Raw genomic sequence first — 12369 nt, 5'->3', positions numbered from 1 at the left:
AATGAGATTCTAGCTATCTTGGAGTGAAATGTTCAAACTTGGTACCATCTCAGGTGAGCCGTTCGCTAATACTTTGTTTTGCAGAGTGTTTAAGAGGATGTTAACACAGCTGAGCTCTCGCATCTGATCCTTCAGGTAATCTCAAAGTTAGTTTCAGGGTGTACAATTACACAAAAACTGCTCTAATGCAACAGGGAGGGTTTATAGCCTGTTCTTAAACCATGAATCTTTTATATAATCCACAAAAACACTTTTGCAAATTTTGAGTAAGATTATTTTTACTTAAAAACATATAGTACCTTGCCGGGAAGAAAATTTATACAGTCGAAAATTACAAGTTAGGAAAACTTATCCATATATTTTAGTTCTAAAACTTATACCGCTTCATCTACTAGAAGTTTAAAAAAAAAAAAAAAAGTTGTTACTACCAAGGAGAACTGAGAAGCATGGATCAAGTGTCTATGCGCTAATATCCATTTCAGGTAGAGTTAATTTATCAGTCATTTCCTTGGCTTCTCTGGACCGCTTATAAGAGGTCTCCAGTTACCCCAGAAGGGCTGAATGAAAGATGAAGGCAAACACTCAGGCCTCCAGAAGCTGATGATCACTATGGAGAGCAGAAGAGCGGCAGGCATCAGGTAGATGAACATTAGCGACAGCCAGAGAAACACACGTCCTCCTCCTCTCCCCTTAATCAGTTGAGCCCAACAACTGCTTTCTTAGTGCTTATGTGAGGTCAAATTGATTCCCTCTGATATTTGGTCTGATGAACTCTATATATAGTATCTTTTAAAAGATTCAAAAAATATGCAAATTATTAATGAAGGAAAGAAATCCAGAAGGAAACCTCTCAATTAGTCCAATTTTTTTTTGTTAACAGATACACAGAACAACCCTCGACCTGCAAGTATATGGGAGGGCAGGGAAAAGCTGTGGCAAAAAAAAAAAAGCGGCATCCAGAAATAAACTGAAAAGTCCAAGAGGCTCAAGATTTTACCCAATGCTTATTGAATCACCAGTAAAGACACAAAATGCCTGGGAACACCTCTCCAATGAATAGATCAGCAAAACAGGGAAATGCACACACACCTAGACATATCTGTTGTAATCAATATTATCTCATCCATATAAAGTATGCCCAATTGAGTCTAAAATATTATAAGAAAGATTTTTTAAAGTTGCTACGCAAATAGTTACTCTAGTTTCTAATGTTCCTCATTACTATTCCTCCTTGTCTAGAGGGGCCACTGATGATAAATTTTCAAGGCCTCATAGTTCATTTTCCTTCCCTCCAACAACCTGTCACAAAATCCCCTGGGAGAAGGTAATGTTTGCCTTCATTTGCTTTTCATCATGCACAAAACCATGTTGTGCCATGCCAGAGTCTGGCACTTGACATGATTCACTTCACTTTATTAGGAAAAAACGTTGATAAGCAAAAGGCAGGCTGACGTCAGGCACAGCTCGAGAGCACAAAAATCCAGTCTCTGCTGGGACCAGTCCTCACTCCCTCCACACCACCTTTAGCTGTTATCACTTCATCTTGACACAATCCAATAACTGGTATTCAAATGGCTCACTGATAAAGGCTGAGTTCTATTCTTCTGCTTGGGAATTCTGGAAAGCATGGAATGTACTTTAGGAATTTTTCCACCGGAAAAGTTAAAATTTAAAAGTTCTGGTATATAAAATGCTTAACAGTTAATCACATGGAAAACTTCTGATTTTAGATAACCAGGGGTTTGCTGTACATCAAAGCAAAAAGAATCTGCAAAAATACAATCCTGCCACCTTGTGGTTCCTATTCAAAAGCACTTCACTACTTTTTACTTTTTTTTTTTAACTTCACTACTTATTTTAAAACAAAATTTGGCTTTTAAAAAATGTGCTTTTATTAAAAAAAGTCAAAATAATATAGCATTTTAAAATCTTAAATATCAATTTTAATGTCCCCTGAAGTTTATAGAAATTTATCAAATTGCCAATGTTTGACTTAAAGAAATTGTAAGGTCAAACTAAATTCTCTCTTCAAACATAAAGCACTTGGAATGCTCAGTAAATTTTCTGTATCAATTATGGATCATGCTTTTCTTTCTGTAGTTAAATAACCATATTATATAAATGAAACTGTAAAATTTTTCCCGCCCACAACATAGCATTGCTTGATCAACTTTAAACTATGATGTAGGAATACATGTAGTAAATTTCAATTATACCTTTACTACATATATTTTATAATTCTTAAATTATTGAGCCTCCTCAACAAATGTAAACAAAGAATTAAGTTTCTTGACATGTTGACATAAATAAGGCTAATTTTAAAACAGATAAAAATATAGGATTGCTGGCATTTTCAGAGAACCTCTAACAATTAATTCCTTTTAGAAAACTAGTAAGTGAAAAATAAGTCTCTTTTAACGTATAAAAGACTGAAAGTTTATTCTTAATCAAATGTGAAATTTTGAACACAAATTACAAAAAAACCCATGATGCTCGTAATATGAGATTGAATCATATGAAATTCTATTTATGCAGGTCAAAAACTGTTGAATATTACTCATTGTAGTAATTCACATTTATTGAGAGTTCCTTATAAATCTGTGCTATGGACTATATCTGATCTGTCGTATTTAATAATCCTCACATTAACCTTGCGAAGGAGGTACTCTTACTATCCCCAATTTAGCAATAAGGTCATTGAGGCTTTGAGGACAAATAACCTAAGTGGCACAGCCCGACTGCTTGAGTTCCCAACCACCATATCCAACAGAATAGGTATTTCTATAGATACAAATAGAATAGCTGCAAAGGTGTTTCTGAAAAGACACTCAGATCTTCCTGCCAAACTTTTTCTTCTGTTAATGAGGACTTTAAGAAGCATTTATATTGTTAAAACTTTCAGGAGAGAGCAAAGGGCAACTACTGCCAGTTTTGTGATCTAAAGCATCATCTGAATTTACTTCTTTGACAAATCCTGGTTATCTTATCTCACAACCTTCTCTTTTTTCACATAAAGCAGCATTTTTTACTGTGCATGCTGGTATTAACCCCCGAGATACTCATATCCATTAGCATATCTGATTTTTCTCTCGCTTCTTATCCATTTAACAAATACCTCTTTTTGTTCATATATGGAAAGAACATAAAAATTCATAATCTTTACCCTCAAAATGTTACACAAAGAGACGATCTACTGCTAAATATTTCAAACAAGTATGTAGAGAATATAATAGAATTTGGGAAGGCAACTAACTTTGTTTCGAGGTACCTATTTTTTGCCCATTCCTTCCATTTTCAAAATCATTCCCCAAAGGAGCTCCACATTTAATTGTGCAGCAAGTGTTTATAGTATAAAGTCATGTACTACACAGACTTAAGACTGGCAATAGTAAGAAGAGGTACAAAACAAAAAGTTTTATCAAGGATGATGAAACTATCAAATATTAAGCAAATAAATATTTCTACCATCTTTTATCTTTTCTGTCCATAGTCCAAATAATCCACTAAGTGGCTACAGGAGAAACAAGGATATTGGTATCATCTGTAAGTTCCATAAGAAACATAGGTTTGGAAGTTCATTTGTTGCAAATTCTTGTTTTAACAAATTGCCACCATTTAAAGTTCTATCACAGCCCTTCCTTTTACTCCATTTCCCCTTTTAACTTTTAACTCTAATAAAATGAACACTTTACTTAATTTTCTCCCTACCTATCCCTAAAATTGGACATAAATTTCTCTAGATAACCTTCTTCATTCAGACTGGGTCTATGATCAGATTTTAAATTGCCGATAAAATATGATCAGTTGTATTAAAGAGATTTCTAGTTAAATCCTTAATGAGTATACATTGCTTTTATGATGAAAATTATTTTTTTAAAAAGAAAAATATTTCTGCTAATTCATATGACAAATATTTACTGAGCATACTTCAAATGTACTAAATATATATAAAAAATATAAACACAGGAGCCAAAAGACTGGGACCTATTCTAGGTAGCTATGCTTCCTTAAGTAGCTATCTCTTGAGTTCAATTTCTTTGCTTGTAAAATAAGGATAAAAATATTTGCCCTACCTCCCTTCACAAGTTATTCCAAGGATCCAAAAGAGACAATATATGTAAAAGCACTTAGAGTAGTAAGTTACTTCCAAAGCCAGTCATCAGGGAGGCAAGTAATCTCACAAAACAAGTAGGCAAATAAGATTGCTTAATGCTATAATTGAGGTGAAATGTATCCTACATACCCAAAATATTTTCAATTAACCATTAATTCCAATGGGATATTTATTTGTGGGTTATAAGTTCTATTTGGTTTAACTAAAGTGTGTCTTTGAAAAATCATCACAAGCCAGCTCTAAAAAAAAATTACATCTTAAATAACCCCTCATTGTCTATTCGTCAACTAAAATCTAAATTATTTCAAGGTTTTTTAAAAAACAATCTTTCCATCTGCATTTATACTATTATAAAAATAAATATCATTAGGCCATTAGTAATCAGATATTAAATGATTTCTTAAGTCCACTGAGTGCCCTAAAATCATGTGATGATTTTATCAGAAAGTTTACAAAAAAAAAAAAAAAAAAAAAAAAGGTTTACAAACATTACAGGAACCCATTAATCAATAATTAGAATTAATGAACTAATTTTTCATTAGAACTAATTAGAAAAATCTGCCACCCTATGCAAGGATCAATTTAGACAAAAGGCTAATTTCTTCTTTGAGATTCAATAATTTTCATTTACGCTAAGCAGAAAATTTCCCATTTGCAATTTCAGCTCTAATGAGTATCTTTTCCTCAAACCGTTAGTATCTGTGAATCTGCAGATTTAATTACCAAAGACATAACCGCATTTGTCCATTATCCTTTTGAGTCACTTCCCTTCAGATAAAACTAACTTCAATCTACATCTTTCCATAGCAAGCTAACTGCAAAATTCCTGTTATTTTCTCTATTTTTTAAGCCAGTTAACAGCTCATTTCGCAATTTAAATGGTCTTAAAAATGTAATTCTAAGTTAAATCTTCATTTGAAAAGTCAATACCAACTCCTCGGTAAGTATTTTACATTTACGGAGAACTACAGGAGTGGACGCGTACTTTTGCCAAACTCCAATCAAAAAAAAAAAAAAAGAAAAAACCACTACAGGGCAGCCCAGGGTGACTCAGAGGTTTAGCATCTGCCTTTGGCCCAGAGCGTGACCCTGGAGACCTGGGATCGAGTCCTACATGGGGCTCCCTGCATGGAGCCTTCTCCCTCTGCCTGTGTCTCTACCTATCTGTGCCTCTCATGAATAAATAAATAAAATCTTTAAAAAAGCACTACATACACGTGCACCTGGGTGGCTCTGTGGTTGGGCCTCTGCCTTTGGCTCCAGGATCGTGAGATCGAGTCTCGCATGGAGCTCCCTGCATGGGGCCTGCTTCTCCCTCTGCCTCTCTCTCTCTCTGTGCCTCTCATGAATGAACGAATGAATCAATAAATAAAATCCAAAAAACAGCAACAACAATAAAAATAAAAACCCCACTACCTCCATACAGTATGCAGACACACATACATATAAACATACAGATGCACGCATGAACGCGCATGCACGCGGATAGAGACCTGTGTACACACTAAGCATTAAGCTAGAATTTGCCAGCTCTAAAAAAAAAAGGGGGGGGCGGGCAAGGAACATTTCGAACATTTCAAAAGAACCAGGCGCCCGCTGCTTCACATTGCAAGCCCTCTATTTAGAGAACCTCGACCAGCACAGCCAGCAGCCTTGTCAAGCGCACATACACGAAGGTGGTCTTTTTTTTTTTTTTTAAGCAGAAAAGCTCCATAGCTGATCCCGAAACACCTACAATGTTAAGTCCACCCACAGGAGCTTCACCTGGAGGGGGAGTTGAGACAAACGACTCAATGTTTCAAGAGCATCCCCTGCAGGCAGGTGCCACTCCTCCTGCCACCCAAGGGGGGGCATCCTTCCCCCCGCCCAAGCCCCCAAGGTCTTCCAGGTGGCTCTAAAAGCAGCTTCTGGGAAGAGCACAGCCGGAGGGAGCCGGGGCCCCAGGAAGCTCATCCCTGCACCAGGGTGGGCGGGGCCCAGAGGCCAACTGCCTGGGGGGGGGGGGTGACCTGGGGCGCCCGGGGCCCCAAGCTACCTAGGTCGCCGGCCTCGGGGGCGCCCGTCCCCCAAGCTACCGAGGTCTCCCGCCGTGCAGGGCGCTGCTCTCCAGGGGCCAACCGACGCCCTGCGACCCGACCGCGACCCCGAGACCCCGCACCCCCCCCCCCCCCCCCCCCCCCCCGCAGCTCCCCGGCCCCCAGGCCGTCTCTGCTTAAAGGGGCAGCGCCCTGGGACTGCGCCCCGGGGCGGATGAGAGCCACTCGCTGTGCAAAAGGGTGGTGCACATCTTTTTTTTTTTTTTTTTTTCCTCTCCCTTTCAGGGTTTCTTTGCATGGGAGCAAGTCCATAGCCTCCTAGGGCCCCTCTATGGATCATTGCACCTGGATCCAGAAGTGTCTAGCGGGGGGGGCGGGGGGGGGGATCTTTTTTTAAATTTTTATTTATTTATTCATGAGAGACACACATAGAGAGAGAGAGAGAGAGAGGCAGAGACACAGGCAGAGGGAGAAGCAGGCCCCATGCAGGGAGCCCCATGCAGGGAGCCCGACGCAGGACTCGAACCCGTGTCTCCAGATCACGCCCTGGGCTGAAGGCGGTGCTAAACCTCTGAGCCACCAGGGCTGCCTGATTTTTCAACTTTTGAAACATGTTTTTATGTGGGAGTGGGGTGGAGGTGGAAAAAACAACAACAACAACAACAACAAAAACAAATCAAGTCAAACAGTGAGGATTCAGGGGATGGAAGAAGACGTGAGGAGGAGAAAGGATAAAGGAAGGATGAGGATGAAGATGGAGAGGAGGGAGGCAACCCTCAAGAGGAAAGGCAATGCACAAGCCAAGCGAGCAGGTGTCAAGGTCTCAGAGAGCCATGGAAAGATCAGCTGCCAGGCGGCTTTCCCGGCCCTGGAGGCCTTGTCGTCCTCCCTGCAGTTTGTGGCAAGGACATTCTAGTCTGGACCTGCAAATGCACCACATTTTACTCACATTTTACTCAAGCGGGAGGTGGGGTGGGGAACACAATTCTTTATTTGTTTTTCTTCCTAAACAACCTGCAGTGCGACTGACTGCAGAAGGTAGAAAAAGACTGAGAAATACCGCATAAAGGAAGGGACATCAGTAAAAGCGAAGTGATAGAGATTATGAAACAGGATGTAGAAAAGTAAAGGTGCCAGCTGGGCATCTTTAAAACTAGATGAAGCCTTAGAGAATAAAGGAAAACTAGAAGACAAAGGAGTCACCATCACAGGAACAGACACTTTTGAGACTAGAAGTGAACAGTAACAAATAGAGCGCACATCAGAACTTCGGGAGGCAACCGAAGCAACACTTAGGGAAAATGTACAGTCTTGAGCATTCAAATAAAGGTGAAAGAAGAGTGGGATAAGGCTTTAATCGAGAACACTGGGGGGCTCCCAGTGAAGGAAGCCAAAATACAGGAAAAGAGGTAATAAAAATCATAGCAAAAAATATTAAAATAGGAAGCAATCATGTTGTCAACAAAGCCAAATATTGGCTCTGTGAAAAAGACTATAAAAATAAACCATTAAACCTTCAGTGTGATTAAGAAAAAAGAGAAGGCAGAAAGAGGCAGTATCAGGAATAAAAAAGGAATATAATTGTAATTAAAGATATACAGATTAAATGGGCAAATTGTTAGAGAAATACAATTTACTGAAACAACCTAGGAAATGTGAATAGTCCTATATTGCCATTAGTAAAATTAAATCAAGGGACCCCTGGGTGGCTTAGCGGTTGAGCATCTGCCTTCGGCCCAGGGCGTGATCCCAGGATCCTGGGATTAAGTCCCACATCAGAGTCTCTGCATGGAGCCTGCTTCTCCCTCTGCCTGTGTCTCTGCCTCTCTCTGTCTCTCATGAATAAGTAAATAATATCTTTTAAAAAATAATACTAATAAATTAAATTAAATCAAGAATGAAAAGTCTTTTCACAGATTAAACTCTCAGACTTCGCTTCACTAGTGAGCCCTAGGAATGGTTCAGTGGCCCGGCCCAGCTGGTCTCTGTAATGGATCAGCGACACAAGGAAAGTGGCGCTGCCCAGAGAACATGACACACCTCAGGGGGTGGCCAGAAGGAAAGAAGTAAGTTCAAACTAATGCCAGGCTGGCTGACACCAGATAGCTGCAGGAATCGGCAGGAGATACTCTTTGGACTTCCAAAAAATACTTAGAAGAAGAGGGACTGGTGCCATACTCTAGCAGGTAGAGGCAACTGCCACACTTGTATTATGCAATCATTAAAACTAATATTCTAACAACAACAACAAAAAAACAAGTCACAGGGATATGGAGTTTCTAAAAATAAATTGAAATGTGATTATTAACAGAATATGTTTCTTAGGTATTTTTACTCAAGTCTATGCAACTTTATACTTCAACAGTTATGTAACTATAGACAAACTATAGAACTTGTGTAATTTATTGCCACAAATATAAGAATGGAAAAATATTAGAATTATAAAAGAGTAGTTAATTCTCAGTCAGTCAAAAACTATAAATTACTCATAATTTGCAGTACACTTAGAATAACAAAATGGTTCTCCTTTTGTTAACTATCACCTAATGGTGCCAACGTACAAAAAGAGAATGAATGTGCTCTATTTTTAAGAATCTATTTTTTAAAATCATAGTTAATTAGGAGTCAAATTTTATGATTGTTTTTTCTATATGCAGTAATTAGAATTTATATTTAAATTAAATAATATATTTAACAGGAAAATACTACCACCGCAAAAAATAAGAATTCATTATTTTTAAATGCATATCCTTCATATATAATAGCTCCTTCCTGTTTCTGTTAGAAATGCACGCACTGCCACATTTACTCCTTTTCTAGTTAATGACACTGATCCTTCCTTGGATCTCAACCTAAGTTGCTTCTTGAAGTGAGCCTTTCCTGAATCCTTAGATTCAGTAAGTTCTCCCTGTCAAATGCTCTCATAGATCTAAAGACCAGTTCTTAGTAGAATTTAGTTACCTGTGTGATTAAAGGTAAGACAGCCAGACTCCCTTATTACACTAGATGTATAGCGGACAGGGAACATGTGTGCTTTTTTTTCACTGTTGCATCCCCAGAGCCTAACACACTGCCTGGAAGTCAGATGTGTTTAAGAGAGAAAAGAGTAAACTATGGAGAATACAGCAAGTATTTTACTTTTTTTTTTTTTTTTTTTGTATTTTACTCTTATTTTAAAATAAAGTCCTTATGTAATAGGTAAAATAATTTCACCAGATTCCTTGTGAAAGCTAGGACAAAACTCAAAATTTGAATTGCTTAATGCTTAAATAATTAAATCGTAATATTCTTTTGGAGATGCCAGAAGATTCCAGAAGTCCTAAGTCTGAAGATATATGAAAATTTACTTTCAAGTGTTTTCTACAGAAAAACATATATACAGAATAATATTACCACTACTGAACTCCACACATTGTTCTAAGTACTTTACATATATATTGTCTCATGTAATCTCCACGATAATTTTATTATTTATCACTAGGAAAACCCAATTTCAGAGACACTAAGTAACATGGCCATGTTCCAGGTATAAGTGAATAACTTTTTGAGTCAGGCTTGGAATCTGGCAGCCTGATGCCAGAATGCACATGCTCTATTGACTCCACAAGAAACAAATATGACAGATCAAATTTTGAAAAAGTAAAATAATGGTGTACTAGATTTTTTTCACATTTTTAGTGATAATAGCTTTTTAATATGAGGCAATGATAGAAAATTTATGACACATTCTAAAACATAAGTTAGCATCAAATCATTTATAGAAAACTTGTATTTAGTTTGTTTCTCACACTCCACCATAGACCCTAGTCCTCCCTGCTATGCACACTACCCAGCAGGAGAGCCCCGTATACAGGCACAGACACTAATGATCTTTATAAATAGTGCTAGATAAAGGCTCTGGCAATGAAGTTAAATTCATGAATATGTGCTATGGGTGTATAGAGATTTTCAGTCATGCCCTTATCACCAAAGATTAAAGCTCCAAAGCTGTAGTGATCAAAACACTATCGTACTGGCACAAAAACATAGATCAATGGAACAGAATAGAAAACCCAGAAATAAACCCACAACTATATGTTCAAATAATCTTTAACAAAACAGGAGAGAGGGCAGCCTGGGTGGCTCAGCAGTTTAGCACCGTCTTCAGGCGTGATTCTGGGGACCCGGGATCAAATCCTGAATCAGGCTCCCTGCATGGAGCCTGTTTATCCCTCTGCCTGTGTCTCTGCCTCTCTCTCTCTCACGAATAAATAAAATCTTTAAAGAAATTTTTTTTTAATTTTAAAGAAACCAAAGCAGGAGAGAATATCCATTGGAAAAAGTCTCTTCAACAAATGGTGTTGGGAAAACTGGACTGCAACATGCAAACAATGAAACTGAACCACTTTTTTAACACCATCCACAAAAATAAATTCAAAATGGATTAAATACCTAAATGTGAGACCTGAAACCATAAAAACCCTAGAGAACACATGCAATAACCTCTTTCACATCAGCTGTAGTAACTTCTTTCTAGGTAAGTCCCCCAAGGCAAGGGAAACAAAACCAAAAATCAACTATTAGGACTACATCAAACTAAAAACTTCTGCACAGCAAAGGAAACACTCAATAGAACTAAAAGGCAACCTACAAAATGGGGGAACATATTTGCAAATGACATCCAATAAAGAGTTAGTATCCAAAATATATAAAGAACTTTAAAAAATTCACCCAAAAATGAATAAGCCAATTAAAAAATGGACAGAAGACATAAACAGATATTTTTCCAAGGAAGATACACAGATGGCCAACAGACACACGAAGATACTCAACATCATTGGTCATCAAGGAAATACAAATCAAAACTACCATGAGATACCACCTCATGCCTGTCAGAATCACTAAAATCAAAAACACAAGAAATAACAGGTGTCGGCAAGGATGGGCGTGGAGAAAGGGGAACACTCCTGCACTGTTGGCAGGAATGCAGACTAGTGCAGCCACTCTGGAGAACAGTATGAAGGTTTCTAAAAAAAGTTAAAAATAGAGTTATCCTACCACCCAGCAATTGCACTACAAGATATTTACTCAGAGAATACAAAAAATCTAATTCAAAGGGATACATGCATCCCTATGTTTATAACAACATTATTTACAATGGTCAAACTACGGGACAGCCCTACTGTCCATCAGCAGATGAATGGATAAAGATATGGTATATATACACAATGAAATACTACTCAGCCATGAAAAAGAATGAAGTCTTGCCATTTGCAATGCATGGAAACAGCTAGAAAAAGACAAACACCATATGATTTCACTCGTATGTGAATTTAAGAAACAAAACAAGCAAAGGAGAAAAAAAGAGAGACAAACCAAGAAAGAGACTCTTAGCTATACAGAACAAACTGATGGTTACCAGAGGGGAGGTAGGAGGGGGGATGAGTACAATATGGGATGGAGATTAAGGAGTACACTTGTGATGAGCACAGTGTGATATATAGAAGTGCTGAATCAATATACTGTACACCTGAAACACATATAACACTCTGCTAACTAATGAATTAAAATAAAAGCTTAAAAAAAATTAAGCCCTCTTGCTTTGTCCCACATTGCTCCATAAGTGATGCAATGGAAATAGCAGCAGATGAACCATAAATGAATGGGAACTACCTCCAGGTCTCTAGAATCAGCAATCCTAACCTTCAGGACATAGTCTAGAAACTCAAAAGACTGAATAGTTGGAAAAAATTCTCATAAAGCCCCTATGCCAAAGAAATAAACTCTGTTCTCCTTACATCTTGATAATTACTAACTCTAGTTTATCACACAATTAAAAAAATTTTTATTTATTCATTTGAAAGAGTGCATGTGAGACAGAGCATGAGAGGGGTGAGACAGAGGGAGAGGGAGAAGCAGACTCCCGGCTGAGCAGGGAGCCCAATGTGGGACTCAATCCCAGGGCACTGGTATCATGACCTGAGCCAAAGGCAGATTCTTAACTGACTGAACCACCCAGATGCCCCAATCCTATAATTCTTAAAGCTTGATTACCTAGCTTCCAGGGACTCAAGAGAGATTAAAAGCAATCAAATGAAAAAAGCAACGTGTTACCAGCCAAACCTAGGCTCAAGAAGAGATGGTTTTTAGTCTAACATGACAGAAAAATGAAGTAGTCTCCATATGAGACAACTCTTCACCCTGATGCTGTAACAGAGTCATCATCAAACCACAATCATC

At 38.1% G+C, this 12369-nt stretch overlaps 1 protein-coding gene across 2 annotated transcripts in view; it reads right to left on the bottom strand.

The window, feature by feature from the left end:
- TSC22D1 (TSC22 domain family member 1) overlaps nt 1-12369 on the bottom strand; it is a 130769-nt gene that overhangs the window by 33083 nt on the left and 85317 nt on the right. Inside the window, exon 1 of one of the 2 annotated variants that reach the window (XM_038569595.1) lies at nt 6190-6238. The exons of the other annotated variant lie outside the window; for it this stretch is intronic. The gene's annotated coding sequence lies outside the window, so the exon portion shown is untranslated. Of the gene's footprint in view, nt 1-6189; nt 6239-12369 lie in introns of those variants that run through there. 2 annotated transcript variants of the gene reach the window in all.

The sequence above is a fragment of the Canis lupus genome, chromosome 22, assembly GCF_011100685.1.
Source record: "Canis lupus familiaris isolate Mischka breed German Shepherd chromosome 22, alternate assembly UU_Cfam_GSD_1.0, whole genome shotgun sequence".
Classification (NCBI taxonomy): domain Eukaryota; kingdom Metazoa; phylum Chordata; class Mammalia; order Carnivora; family Canidae; genus Canis; species Canis lupus.
This window is presented reverse-complemented; position numbering and strand designations above follow the sequence as displayed.